The sequence below is a fragment of the Entelurus aequoreus genome, linkage group LG20 (genome assembly GCF_033978785.1).
Source record: "Entelurus aequoreus isolate RoL-2023_Sb linkage group LG20, RoL_Eaeq_v1.1, whole genome shotgun sequence".
Taxonomy (NCBI): Eukaryota; Metazoa; Chordata; class Actinopteri; order Syngnathiformes; family Syngnathidae; genus Entelurus; species Entelurus aequoreus.
The window spans coordinates 12,816,664-12,831,442 of NC_084750.1; the positions used below are offsets into that span (position 1 = coordinate 12,816,664).

Consider the following 14,779-nt stretch of genomic DNA (forward strand, 5'->3'; position numbering starts at 1 on the left):
AGGTGTTGCGGCACAGTGGTTGTTTTCTTTGAAGGCGCGTAAAATAACAGCAGCGGAGCAACATTAGTGCTGCGGGTCAAATTCAAATGGTAGCACTAATCACAACGCCGTCTTCAACTTTTAATCAGAAGGGTTCAATCTCTTTCCTGTAGCAGTTTGAAGCCGAAACGACAACGCGCTCGGAGGAGATAATGTTTGATGTTTGGTGACTGGTTTAAACAAAAATTTTGTTTTGAAGGAGGGATAGCAAACTTCCTGTTGATTTTTGCTGAAGGATGTCAATCTAAGAAATGTAGGTCTAGGTGAGACCTACATAGAGGTATTTGTTTCATGTCTCCAAGACGTTCCTACCGGAAGTTACAAGCAGTTTTGTCTGAGTTTTCCCTCTAAAAGCAGTTTTGTCTCTGTTTTATTCAAGGGTTCGTTTTTTTTAGATCGCAATTTCCAGCAGTCCCGATGTGTGTAAGATTTTGGTGAGTTTTGAAGTCTTTTAAGGGGGTGAAATTACAGCTCAAAGAGGCAAAAATGAGTGTTTTTAGTACATTTTTGTCTTAAATGGGAAATTGCCAAATCCTGTTGGTTTTTGCCCGAGGATGTTAAATTATGAAATGTAGGTCTAGTCAGACCTAGCATACAGGTTTTGTTTCATGTCTCTACGACCTTCCTAGTGGGAGTTACAGGCAGTTTGTTTTTGTTTTTTCCTAGGGGGCGCTAGAGCGCAATTTTGATTTTTGGGGTTTGTTTTTTTTATTTTATGGCAATTTTCGCAGATCCCGATGTGTGTGTCAAATTTGGTGGAGTTTGAAGCATGTTAAGTGGGTCAAATTAGCGTTTTTTGTGGCGGCGGAAGAATAAAGAATAATAAAACCTTACAATAACAATAGGTTCCTTTGTACCTGTATAAAGGACTCCCTAGTCCTTTATACAGGGTACTAGCGGACCCTAATAATAATAGATTTATTAACAACCTCAAAGTGCTACATTGCATTTAAAAACAAAATAAAAAGAAAAAGAACGCTAGAACCACAAATAGCTGCCCGCAACAAGTAAAATAAATAGTAAAAAAACAAAAACTAGAACAGCCTAATAGCTAGAACTACCACACATATATCTACAAAAAGGCTTTTTTTAAAAGAAGTGTTTTTAAGCCTTTTTTTAAAAGCATCCACAGTCTGTGGTGCCCTCAGGTGGTCAGGGGGAGCGTTCCACAGACTGGGAGCATAGTTCGAAGCTTTGTCCTCGGAGGTTGGAGGAGGTTAGCCTGGCCGGAGCGGAGGTGTCGTGTGGAGGACTTGGGGGTGAGCAGTTCTTTGAGGTAGAGGGGGGCTTTTCCATGGAGGCACTGGTGAGTTAGTAGGGAGACTTTGCATTCAACCCTGAGTGGAACAGGAAGCCAGTGAAGGGATTTGAGAACCGGTGTGATGTGGTCGTATTTCCGCACTCTCATCAGCAATATTTTGTAAGTACTGCAGCTTCAAATGACGGATTCCAGAGGTTCATAGGCAGAACAAGTTCAAAATCATCGGTGTGGTTATTTACAGCTAGAATTCACCAACTCGAGTATTTCATATATATTTCATATATATATATATATATATATATATATATATATATATATATATATATATATGAAATACTTGACTTTCAGTGAATTCTAGCTATATACACTACCGTTCAAAAGTTTGGGGTCACCCAAACAATTTTGTGGAATAGCCTTCATTTCTAAGAACAAGAATAGACTGTCGAGTTTCAGATGAACGTTCTCTTTTTCTGGCCATTTTGAGCGTTTAATTGACCCCACAAATGTGATGCTCCAGAAACTCAATCTGCTCAAAGGAAGGTCAGTTTTGTAGCTTCTGTAACGAGCTAAAGTGTTTTCAGATGTGTGAACATGATTGCACAAGGGTTTTCTAATCATCAATTAGCCTTCTGAGCCAATGAGCAAACACATTGTACCATTAGAACACTGGAGTGATAGTTGCTGGAAATGGGCCTCTATACACCTATGTAGATATTGCACCAAAAACCAGACATTTGCGGCTAGAATAGTCATTTACCACATTAGCAATGTATAGAGTGTATTTCTTTAAAGTTAAGACTAGTTTAAAGTTATCTTCATTGAAAAGTACAGTGCTTTTCCTTCAAAAATAAGGACATTTCAATGTGACCCCAAACTTTTGAACGGTAGTGTGTATATATATATATATATATATATATATATATATATATATTTATTTTATTTACATAGAAAGAAAAAAAAATACTTGAATTTCAGTGTTCCGGTGGCTATCCATTAGATGGCAGTATTGTCCTGTTTAACTTCTCCAGGCTGTCCCCACTCAGTCTCAGGTCCGCATGGAGCTGGAGGGGACGTGGCCTCCAGCTCCGGCTGAATACCGGGAGTTTGTCGGGAGAAAATCTCTGCCGGGAGGTTGTCGGGAGAGGCGCTGAATTCTCCCGCTAAAAACGGGAGGGTTGGCAAGTATGACGTGGGATCATGACAGAAGCAGAATATTAACAAAGTATCCGAGAAAATACATCTAATATTAGAAAAAGGTGATATTGGAGTATTTGATGGCAAAAGATGGTTCAGTACTTCATCTGGAAAGCCTTGATGGCAAGCAGAGATCAGATGTAGTCGGTCACCACAGATACTTTCTAAACCCTGAGGGTTTCCAGGCTGTTGCTTGGCAACTCAAAGTTCCACGGATTGTCAAAGGGATTAAGACCCCAAGACTTCTTCTTGGCCCACACCTTTCTTTCCCTGGCACAAGGTTTGGGTTATTGTCATGCTGAGGACCTGTCCAGGGACCATTTACTGAACCAGGAGGTTCTCATCCAAGGTTCCACAAGTCATTAAATTCAGATTGTAGACCAAAAACCATTGAGCACTCAATAGTGAATCAGTTCCAGTCTTGAATGTGAGTCATTCAGGTCTTGATTGTCCAAGTTCAGAAATTAATATTCGATCAAGTGTTTTATTTATACTTTGCTTACACAACATTAAGTAGATTTGGTTTTCTGGGCTGCTCCTTCGGTTTTCTCACAATCGTCCTTACACCACCAGAGAAATCTGGTAGGAGATCCAGAGCCAGGAAGACTTTTCTTACATTGAACAAAAATATAAGCGCAACACTTTTGTTTTTGCTCCCATTTTTCATGATTTGAACTCAAAAGATCTATTCCCCTCAAATATTGTTCACAAATCTGTCTAAATCTGTGTTAGTGAGCATTTCTTATTTGCCAATATAATCCGTCCCACCTCGCAGGTGTGGCATATCGAGATGTTGATTAAACTGCGTCATTATTGCACAGAAAAGTGCATTTTGGCTTTATTGGAGGTTTCAGGCGTTTATATTTTTGTTCAGAGTACTTGAATTATTATTATCAACTCGATGAAGCAATTCCTGAAGGGATTGCGTGTGAATGCTCCAATGCTGAAGTTGAACTGAAACGCTGACAGAATGTAGTATGAATGTAAGAATAGTTGGAATGTTTGAATGTTGAAGAGTTTGAATCTCCAGAAAAACCGGAATTTGGTTTGGAACTCGGGAAAGTGTTCTTTTGAATGTCCAGGATGAGTGGAATGTGTTGTTTGAACAGGTGGAAAAATGTCCCATTCATTTTAATGGGAACTTCCTGGAATTTTGGGAAATGCGGGATTAAAAAAAAAGGAGCATGAGTGTCCTGAATGAGATGATTTGGATGTGTTGGTATTGTTTAATTGGGTCAAGAAATGTTGAAGTAGTAACAGTTTTTCAATTGAGAAATTGTATTATGGAAATTCGGGAAAACTGGGAATATTTCTAGTTCCTAAACCAACTTGTGTTTTTGTCCTGACTAAGAAGAATGTTTTGCAAAGTTGTGTTGAAGTAACAAGAAGGTTGATGTCCAAGGTGGCCGCTCACATCGGCAGTGAGCACCATGAAGTCAACTTCAGTGCAGAAGAAGGCATCAGAGCAGTGGAGGAAGTCATCGTCAGCCTCGAGACCTACGACATCACCACCATACGCGCCTCCGTCGGTGAGTACTAACTCATGTTTTACTACTACACTCATGTTTTACTACTACACTCATGTTTTACTACTCACAATCAATCAATCAATCTATCAATGTTTATTTATATAGCCCTAAATCACAAGTGTCTCAAAGGGCTGGTCATTTGTTGTCAAAATAACATGATTAGAACAGAGATGAACACGCCTTCAGAGCGACACTAGCAAAGTATACTATAGTATAGTCAAATATAGGCTAGCAAAGTATACTATAGTATAGTCAAATATAGGCTAACAAAATATACTATAGCATAGCCAAATATAGGCTAGCAAAGTATACTATAGCATAGCCAAATATAGGCTAGCAAAGTATACTATAGTAAAGTCAAATATAGGCTAGCAAAGTATACTATAGCATAGCCAAATATAGGCTAGCAAAGTATACTATAGTAAAGTCAAATATAGGCTAGCAAAGTATACTATAGCATAGCCAAATATAGGCTAGCAAAGTATACTATAGTATAGTCAAATATAGGCTAGCAAAGTATACTATAGTATAGTCAAATATAGGCTAGCAAAGTATACTATAGTATAGTCAAATAAAGGCTAGCAAAGTATACTATAGTATAGCCAAATATAGGCTAGCAAAGTATACTATAGTATAGTCAAATATAGGCTAGCAAAGTATACTATAGTATAGTCAAATATAGGCTAGCAAAGTATACTACAGTATAGTCAAATATAATATAGTATAGCATAGTAAAATATAGTATAGTATGGGAAAGTATACTATAGTATAGTCAAATATAGGCGAGCAAAGTATACTATAGTATAGTCAAATATAGGCTAGCAAAGTGTACTGTAGTATAATAAAAAAATAGGCTAGCAAAGTGTACTATAGTATAGTCAAATATAGGCGAGCAAAGTGTACTATAGTATAGTCAAATATAGGCTAGCAAAGTATACTATAGTATAGTCAAATATAGGCTAGCATACTATAGTATAGTCAAATATAGGCTAGCAAAGTATACTACAGTATAGTCAAATATAATATAGTATAGCATAGTAAAATATAGTAAAGTATGGGAAAGTATACTATAGTATAGTCAAATATAGGCGAGCAAAGTATACTATAGTATAGTCAAATATAGGCTAGCAAAGTGTACTGTAGTATAATAAAAAATAGGCTAGCAAAGTGTACTATAGTATAGTCAAATATAGGCGAGCAAAGTGTACTATAGTATAGTCAAATATAGGCTAGCAAAGTATACTATAGTATAGTCAAATATAGGCTAGCAAAGTATACTATAGTATAGTCAAATATAGGCTAGCAAAGTGTACTGTAGTATAATAAAAAATAGGCTAGCAAAGTGTACTATAGTATAGTCAAATATAGGCGAGCAAAGTGTACTATAGTATAGTCAAATATAGGCTAGCAAAGTATACTATAGTATAGTCAAATATAGGCTAGCAAAGTATACTATAGTATAGTCAAATATAGGCTAGCAAAGTATACTATAGTATAGTCAAATATAGGCGAGCAAAGTATACTATAGTATAGTAAAATATAGGCTAGCAAAGTATACTATAGTACAGTCAAATATAGGCGAGCAAAGTATACTATAGTATAGTCAAATATAGGCTAGCAAAGTATACTATAGTATAGTCAAATATAGGCGCGCAAAGTATACTATAGTATAGTCAAATATAGGCTAGCAAAATATACTATAGTATAGTCAAATATAGGCGAGCAAAGTCTACTATAGTATAGTCAAATATAGGCGAGCAAAGTATACTATGGTACAGTCAAATATAGGCGAGCAAAGTATACTATAGTATAGTCAAATATAGGCAAGCAAAGTATACTATGGTACAGTCAAATATAGGCGAGCAAAGTATACTATAGTATAGTCAAATATAGGCTAGCAAAGTATACTATAGTATAGTCATATATAGGCTAGCAAAGTATACTATAGTATAGTCAAATATAGGCGAGCAAAGTATACTATAGTATAGTCAAATATAGGCTAGCAAAATATACCATAGTATAGTCAATTATAGGCTAGCAAAGTATACTATAGTATAGTCAAATATAGGCGAGCAAAGTATACTATAGTATAGTCAAATATAGGCTGCAAAGTATGCTATAGTATAGTCAAATATAGGCAAGCAAAGTATACTATAGTATAGTCAAATATAGGCGAGCAAAGTATACTATAGTATAGTCAAATATAGGCTAGCAAAATATACCATAGTATAGTCAATTATAGGCTAGCAAAGTATACTATAGTATAGTCAAATATAGGCGAGCAAAGTATACTATTGTATAGTCAAATATAGGCTAGAAAAGTCTACTATAGTATAGTCAAATATAGGCTGCAAATTATGCTATAGTATAGTCAAATATAGGCTAGCAAAGTATACTATAGTATAGTCAAATATAGGCTAGCAAAGTATACTATAGTATAGTCAAATATAGGCGAGCAAAGTATACTATAGTATAGTCAAATATAGGCTAGCAAAGTATACTATAGTGTAGTAAAATATAGGCTAGCAAAGTATACTATTGTATAGTCAAATATAGGCTAGCAAAGTATACTATAGTATAGTCAAATATAGGCTGCAAAGTATGCTATAGTATAGTCAAATATAGGCTAGCAAAGTATACTATAGTATAGTCAAATATAGGCTAGCAAAGTATACTATAGTCAAATATAGGCTGGCAAAGTATACTATAGTATAGTCAAATATAGGCTAGCAAAGTATACTATAGTATAGTCAAATATAGGCTAACAAAATATACTATAGCATAGCCAAATATAGGCTAGCAAAGTATACTATAGCATAGCCAAATATAGGCTAGCAAAGTATACTATAGTAAAGTCAAATATAGGCTAGCAAAGTATACTATAGCATAGCCAAATATAGGCTAGCAAAGTATACTATAGTAAAGTCAAATATAGGCTAGCAAAGTATACTATAGCATAGCCAAATATAGGCTAGCAAAGTATACTATAGTATAGTCAAATATAGGCTAGCAAAGTATACTATAGTATAGTCAAATATAGGCTAGCAAAGTATACTATAGTATAGTCAAATAAAGGCTAGCAAAGTATACTATAGTATAGCCAAATATAGGCTAGCAAAGTATACTATAGTATAGTCAAATATAGGCTAGCAAAGTATACTATAGTATAGTCAAATATAGGCTAGCAAAGTATACTACAGTATAGTCAAATATAATATAGTATAGCATAGTAAAATATAGTATAGTATGGGAAAGTATACTATAGTATAGTCAAATATAGGCGAGCAAAGTATACTATAGTATAGTCAAATATAGGCTAGCAAAGTGTACTGTAGTATAATAAAAAAATAGGCTAGCAAAGTGTACTATAGTATAGTCAAATATAGGCGAGCAAAGTGTACTATAGTATAGTCAAATATAGGCTAGCAAAGTATACTATAGTATAGTCAAATATAGGCTAGCATACTATAGTATAGTCAAATATAGGCTAGCAAAGTATACTACAGTATAGTCAAATATAATATAGTATAGCATAGTAAAATATAGTAAAGTATGGGAAAGTATACTATAGTATAGTCAAATATAGGCGAGCAAAGTATACTATAGTATAGTCAAATATAGGCTAGCAAAGTGTACTGTAGTATAATAAAAAATAGGCTAGCAAAGTGTACTATAGTATAGTCAAATATAGGCGAGCAAAGTGTACTATAGTATAGTCAAATATAGGCTAGCAAAGTATACTATAGTATAGTCAAATATAGGCTAGCAAAGTATACTATAGTATAGTCAAATATAGGCTAGCAAAGTGTACTGTAGTATAATAAAAAATAGGCTAGCAAAGTGTACTATAGTATAGTCAAATATAGGCGAGCAAAGTGTACTATAGTATAGTCAAATATAGGCTAGCAAAGTATACTATAGTATAGTCAAATATAGGCTAGCAAAGTATACTATAGTATAGTCAAATATAGGCTAGCAAAGTATACTATAGTATAGTCAAATATAGGCGAGCAAAGTATACTATAGTATAGTAAAATATAGGCTAGCAAAGTATACTATAGTACAGTCAAATATAGGCGAGCAAAGTATACTATAGTATAGTCAAATATAGGCTAGCAAAGTATACTATAGTATAGTCAAATATAGGCGCGCAAAGTATACTATAGTATAGTCAAATATAGGCTAGCAAAATATACTATAGTATAGTCAAATATAGGCGAGCAAAGTCTACTATAGTATAGTCAAATATAGGCGAGCAAAGTATACTATGGTACAGTCAAATATAGGCGAGCAAAGTATACTATAGTATAGTCAAATATAGGCAAGCAAAGTATACTATGGTACAGTCAAATATAGGCGAGCAAAGTATACTATAGTATAGTCAAATATAGGCTAGCAAAGTATACTATAGTATAGTCATATATAGGCTAGCAAAGTATACTATAGTATAGTCAAATATAGGCGAGCAAAGTATACTATAGTATAGTCAAATATAGGCTAGCAAAATATACCATAGTATAGTCAATTATAGGCTAGCAAAGTATACTATAGTATAGTCAAATATAGGCGAGCAAAGTATACTATAGTATAGTCAAATATAGGCTGCAAAGTATGCTATAGTATAGTCAAATATAGGCAAGCAAAGTATACTATAGTATAGTCAAATATAGGCGAGCAAAGTATACTATAGTATAGTCAAATATAGGCTAGCAAAATATACCATAGTATAGTCAATTATAGGCTAGCAAAGTATACTATAGTATAGTCAAATATAGGCGAGCAAAGTATACTATTGTATAGTCAAATATAGGCTAGAAAAGTCTACTATAGTATAGTCAAATATAGGCTGCAAATTATGCTATAGTATAGTCAAATATAGGCTAGCAAAGTATACTATAGTATAGTCAAATATAGGCTAGCAAAGTATACTATAGTATAGTCAAATATAGGCGAGCAAAGTATACTATAGTATAGTCAAATATAGGCTAGCAAAGTATACTATAGTGTAGTAAAATATAGGCTAGCAAAGTATACTATTGTATAGTCAAATATAGGCTAGCAAAGTATACTATAGTATAGTCAAATATAGGCTGCAAAGTATGCTATAGTATAGTCAAATATAGGCTAGCAAAGTATACTATAGTATAGTCAAATATAGGCTAGCAAAGTATACTATAGTCAAATATAGGCTGGCAAAGTATACTATAGTATAGTCAAATATAGGCTAGCAAAGTGTACTGTAGTATAATAAAAAATAGGCTAGCAAAGTGTACTATAGTATAGTCAAATATAGGCGAGCAAAGTGTACTATAGTATAGTCAAATATAGGCTAGCAAAGTATACTATAGTATAGTCAAATATAGGCTAGCAAAGTATACTGTAGTATAGTCAAATATAGGCTAGCAAAGTATACTATAGTATAGTCAAATATAGGCTAGCAAAGTATACTATAGTATAGTCAAATATAGGCGAGCAAAGTATACTATAGTATAGTCAAATATAGGTTAGCAAAATATACTATAGTATAGTCAAATATAGGCTAGCAAAGTATACCATAGTATAGTCAAATATAGGTGAGCAAAGTATACTATAGTATAGTCAAATATAGACTAGCAAAATATACCATAGTATAGTCAATTATAGGCTAGCAAAGTATACTATAGTATAGTCAAATATAGGCGAGCAAAGTATACTATAGTATAGTCAAATATAGGCTAGCAAAGTATACTACAGTATAGTCAAATATAGGCTAGCAAAGTATACTATAGTATAGTCAAATATAGGCGATCAAAGTATACTATAGTATAGTCAAATATAGGCTAGCAAAGTATACTACAGTATAGTCAAATATAGGCCAGCAAGTATACTATAGTATAGTCAAATATAGGCTAGCAAAGTGTACTATAGTATAGTCAAATATAGGCTAGCAAAGTATACTACAGTATAGTCAAATATAGGCTAGCAAAGTATACTATAGTATAGTCAAATATAGGCTAGCAAAGTATACTATAGTATAGTAAAATATAGGCTAGCAAAGTATACTATAGTATAGTCAAATATAGGCTAGCAAAGTATACTACAGTATAGTCAAATATAGACCAGCAAGTATACTATAGTATAGTCAAATATAGGCTAGCAAAGTGTACTATAGTATAGTCAAATATAGGCTAGCAAAGTATACTATAGTATAGTCAAATATAGGCGAGCAAAGTATAATATAGTCAAATATAGGCTAGTAAAGTATATTATGGTCAAATATAGGCTAGCAAAGTATACTACAGTATAGTCAAATATAGGCCAGCAAGTATACTATAGTATAGTCAAATATAGGCTAGCAAAGTATACTAAAGTATAGTCAAATATAGGCTAACAAAGTATACTATAGTATAGTCAAATATAGGCTAGCAAAGCATACTATAGTATAGTCAAATATAGGCTAGCAAAGTATACTATAGTATAGTCAAATATAGGCCAGCAAGTATACTATAGTATAGTCAAATATAGGCTAGCAAAGTATACTATAGTATAGTCAAATATAGGCGAGCAAAGTATACTACAGTATAGTCAAATATAGGCTAGCAAAGTATACTATAGTATAGTCAAATATAGGCTAGCAAAGTATACTACAGTATAGTCAAATATAGGCTAGCAAAGTATACTATAGTATAGTCAAATATAGGCTAGCAAAGTATACTATAGTATAGTAAAATATAGGCTAGCAAAGTATACTATAGTATAGTCAAATATAGGCTAGCAAAGTATACTACAGTATAGTCAAATATAGACCAGCAAGTATACTATAGTATAGTCAAATATAGGCTAGCAAAGTGTACTATAGTATAGTCAAATATAGGCTAGCAAAGTATACTATAGTATAGTCAAATATAGGCGAGCAAAGTATAATATAGTCAAATATAGGCTAGTAAAGTATATTATGGTCAAATATAGGCTAGCAAAGTATACTACAGTATAGTCAAATATAGGCCAGCAAGTATACTATAGTATAGTCAAATATAGGCTAGCAAAGTATACTAAAGTATAGTCAAATATAGGCTAACAAAGTATACTATAGTATAGTCAAATATAGGCTAGCAAAGCATACTATAGTATAGTCAAATATAGGCTAGCAAAGTATACTATAGTATAGTCAAATATAGGCCAGCAAGTATACTATAGTATAGTCAAATATAGGCTAGCAAAGTATACTATAGTATAGTCAAATATAGGCGAGCAAAGTATACTACAGTATAGTCAAATATAGGCTAGCAAAGTATACTATAGTATAGTCAAATATAGGCTAGCAAAGTATACTATAGTATAGTCAAATATAGGCCAGCAATTATACTATAGTATAGTCCAGGGGTCGGCAACCTTTACCACTCAAAGAGCCATTTTGGCAAGTTTCACAAATTAAAGAAAGTAATGGGAGCCACAAAAATTTTTTTAAAATGAAAAACACTGCATACAAAGCTTAAATGCTTTGTGCTATGTTAACCAGGGGTCTCCGACACACGCACCGGCACGCACTTTAATGTGGAAATTTGATGTTAGTGCAGCCCGCGAGTTTTGAACTAATGGCGCTTGATAGCGTCATAATTGCCAACCCTCTCACTTTTCCCGGGAGACTCCCGAATATCAGAGCGTGATGACACTGCATTTGGCGCCCTCTACAGCCTGCCCTAACATTGTACATGCTCGACCACACGTAGAATGCTGTTTCAGCTTGCTCACGTAAGTGACAGCAAGGCGTACTAACTCAGCAGCCACACAACTTACACTGACGGTACCAATACCCAGAATCCCATGCAGCCCTAACTCTTCCGCTCAACCAACGCACGGAGAGGGGGGGGGGGGGTTGATGTGTGGGGGGATTTGGTGGTAGCGGGGGTGTATAATGTAGACCGGAAGAGTTAGGGCTGCATGGGATTCTGGGTAATGGTTGTGTTGTGTTTATGTTGTGTTACGGTGGGATGTTCTCCAGAAATGTGTTTTTCATTCTTTTTTGGTGTGGGTTCACAGTGTGGCGCATATTTGTAACGTAACAATGTTAAAGTTGTTTGATACGGCTACCGTCAGTGTAAGCTGTGTGGCTGATGACTAAGTATGCTTTGCTGTCTCCTGTGTGTGCAAGTAACAACAACATGCAACATGTGGCTGGACTGGCATGCTGTATGTAAATGCTATAGAGGACAATAACTGCAGTGCAATTAGGGCACGCCCTTTATTTAGTAATTAGAGTGTAAATAGGATTATTTTTTCCCTGGGAGTAATTTATGAGAGACACTGAGATCCATCAATCTCCTGGGAAAATTGGGGGGGTCGGAATGTATGTAGCTGAGCCGCATCAGAGTGGTCAAGGAGCCGCATGCGGCTCCGGAGCCGCGGGTTGCCGACCCCTGGTATAGTCAAATATAGGCTAGCAAAGTATACTATAGTATAGTAAAATATAGGCTAGCAAAGTATACTATAGTATAGTCAAACATAGGCTAGCAAAGTATACTATAGTATAGTCAAATATAGGCTAGCAAAGTATACTATAGTATAGTCAAATATAGGCTAGCAAAGTATACTACAGTATAGTCAAATATAGGCTAGCAAAGTATACTATAGTATAGTCAAATATAGGCGAGCAAAGTGTACTATAGTATAGTCAAATATAGGCGAGCAAAGTATACTATAGTAGTCAAATATAGGCGAGCAAAGTATACTATAGTATAGTCAAATATAGGCCAGCAAGTATACTATAGTATAGTCAAATATAGGCCAGCAGAGTATACTATAGTATAGTCAAATATAGGCTAGCAAAGTACTTAGTATCATGTAGTCTAGTATAGTGTAGTATGGTATAATATAGTGTAGTGTAGTATGGTATAGTATAGTGCAGTATAGTATAATATAGTATAGTGTAGTGTGGCATAGTATAATATAGTACAGTGTAGTGTGGCATAGTATAGTGTAGTATAGTATAATATAGTGTGGTGTAGTATGGTATAGTGTAGTATAGTATAATATAGTGTGGTGTAGTATGGTATAGTCGTCGTCGGCGGTCACTCGAAACGAGTATGACTGTCCTCCGTAGGAGGACGCCTGTGCGTGGAATCTTTTAATGTGGGGAGACTGGTGCACGGTCAGCCACCACACAGTCCTTGGCATTGAGCGGGCCAGGGTCCAGTGGCATGGAAACCAAGACGACTGGGGACCCGTCTTTGCTGCAGCCTTCATCCGCCTTCCCAGCCGTTGTGGTGCATTCCGCTGCCGCCATCTTCCGCCTGGTCCACCGTTGAGGCGGTTTTCACTATTCGCCCATAGCTGGGGTTATTTACCCATAGCTGGGACAGGGGTTGACTGGGCACCAGGGCATATCCACACACCGGTGGGCCTGCATGCCCCGTCTCTGGGGCCCCCTGCTGCTCCGAGATCCCGTACAACTTAGCCTGGAACCGCGAGGTTCCAGTTACCGTGTGTGGCCACGAGGAGGCATGTACGAGTCTTGACAATGGAGAGGCTATGTACCGGCTGAGGAGGCTTATGCACTCGGCTCCTCTTTTCGCCCTCTGAGACAGAGGGCTAGCCGGCGGCACTAGCTGAAAGCAATGAGTATCAGGCAGAAGCAGCATGCAGCATAGCAAGCAAAAGCGGCATGCAGCATGCACTAACTACAGGTACTACTACTCCAAGGCTACTGCACTAGACGCATCACATCGCCCTGTGCGATGTTTTTCTGCACACACATGGTATAGTATAGTGCAGTATAGTACAATATAGTGTAGTGTAGTATGGTCTAGCATAGTGTAGTATGGTATAATATAGTATAGTGTAGCGTGGTATAGTATAGTGTAGTATAGCATAATATAGTGTCGTGTAGTATGGTATAGTATAGTGTAGTATAGTATAATATAGTATAGCGTAGTGTGGTATAGTATAGTGTAGTATAGTATAATATAGTGTGGTGTAGTATGGTATAGTATAGCATAATATAGTGTGGTGTAGTATGGTATAGTATAGTGTAGTATAGTATAATATAGTGTGGTGTAGCATGGTATAGTATAGTGCAGTATAGTATAATATAGTGTGGTGTAGTATGGTATAGTATAGTGCAGTATAGTATAATATAGTGTAGTGTGGTATGGTATAGCATAGTGTAGTATGGTATAATATAGTGTAGTGTGGTATAGTATAGTGTAGTATAGTATAACATAGTACAGTGTAGTATGTTATAGTATAGTGTAGTATAGTATAGTACAGTGTAGTGTAGTATGGTATAGTATAGTACAGTGTAGTGTAGTATGATATAATGAGGTATATTTCCTGTTCCGGCAGGCATGTATTTGGTTTGCAAGTACATTCCTGCAGGTTTTGGACTTATAGTGTAGTGTGGTAAAGTGTAGTGTAGTATACTGTAGTCTAGTGTAGTGTGGTATAATTCAGTATAGTTTAGTGTAGTATGGTGTAGTGTAGTATACTGTAGTCTAGTGTAGTGTGGTATAATATAGTATAGTGTAGTGTAGTATGGTATAGTGTAGTATACTGTAGTCTAGTGTAGTGTGGTATAATATAGTATAGTGTAGTATACTGTAGTCTAGTGTAGTGTGGTATAATATATTATAGTGTAGTATACTGTAGTCTAGTGTAGTGTGGTATAATATAGTATAGTGTAGTGTAGTATACTGTAGTCTAGTGTAGTGTGGTATAATATAGTGTAGTGTAGTGTGTAGTCTAGTGTAATGTGGTATAATATAGTATAGTGTAGTGTAGT

At 35.3% G+C, this 14,779-nt stretch overlaps 1 pseudogene; it reads left to right on the plus strand.

The window, feature by feature from the left end:
- Positions 1-14,779, plus strand: part of LOC133636395 (asparagine synthetase [glutamine-hydrolyzing]-like) — a 256,169-nt pseudogene that overhangs the window by 44,022 nt on the left and 197,368 nt on the right.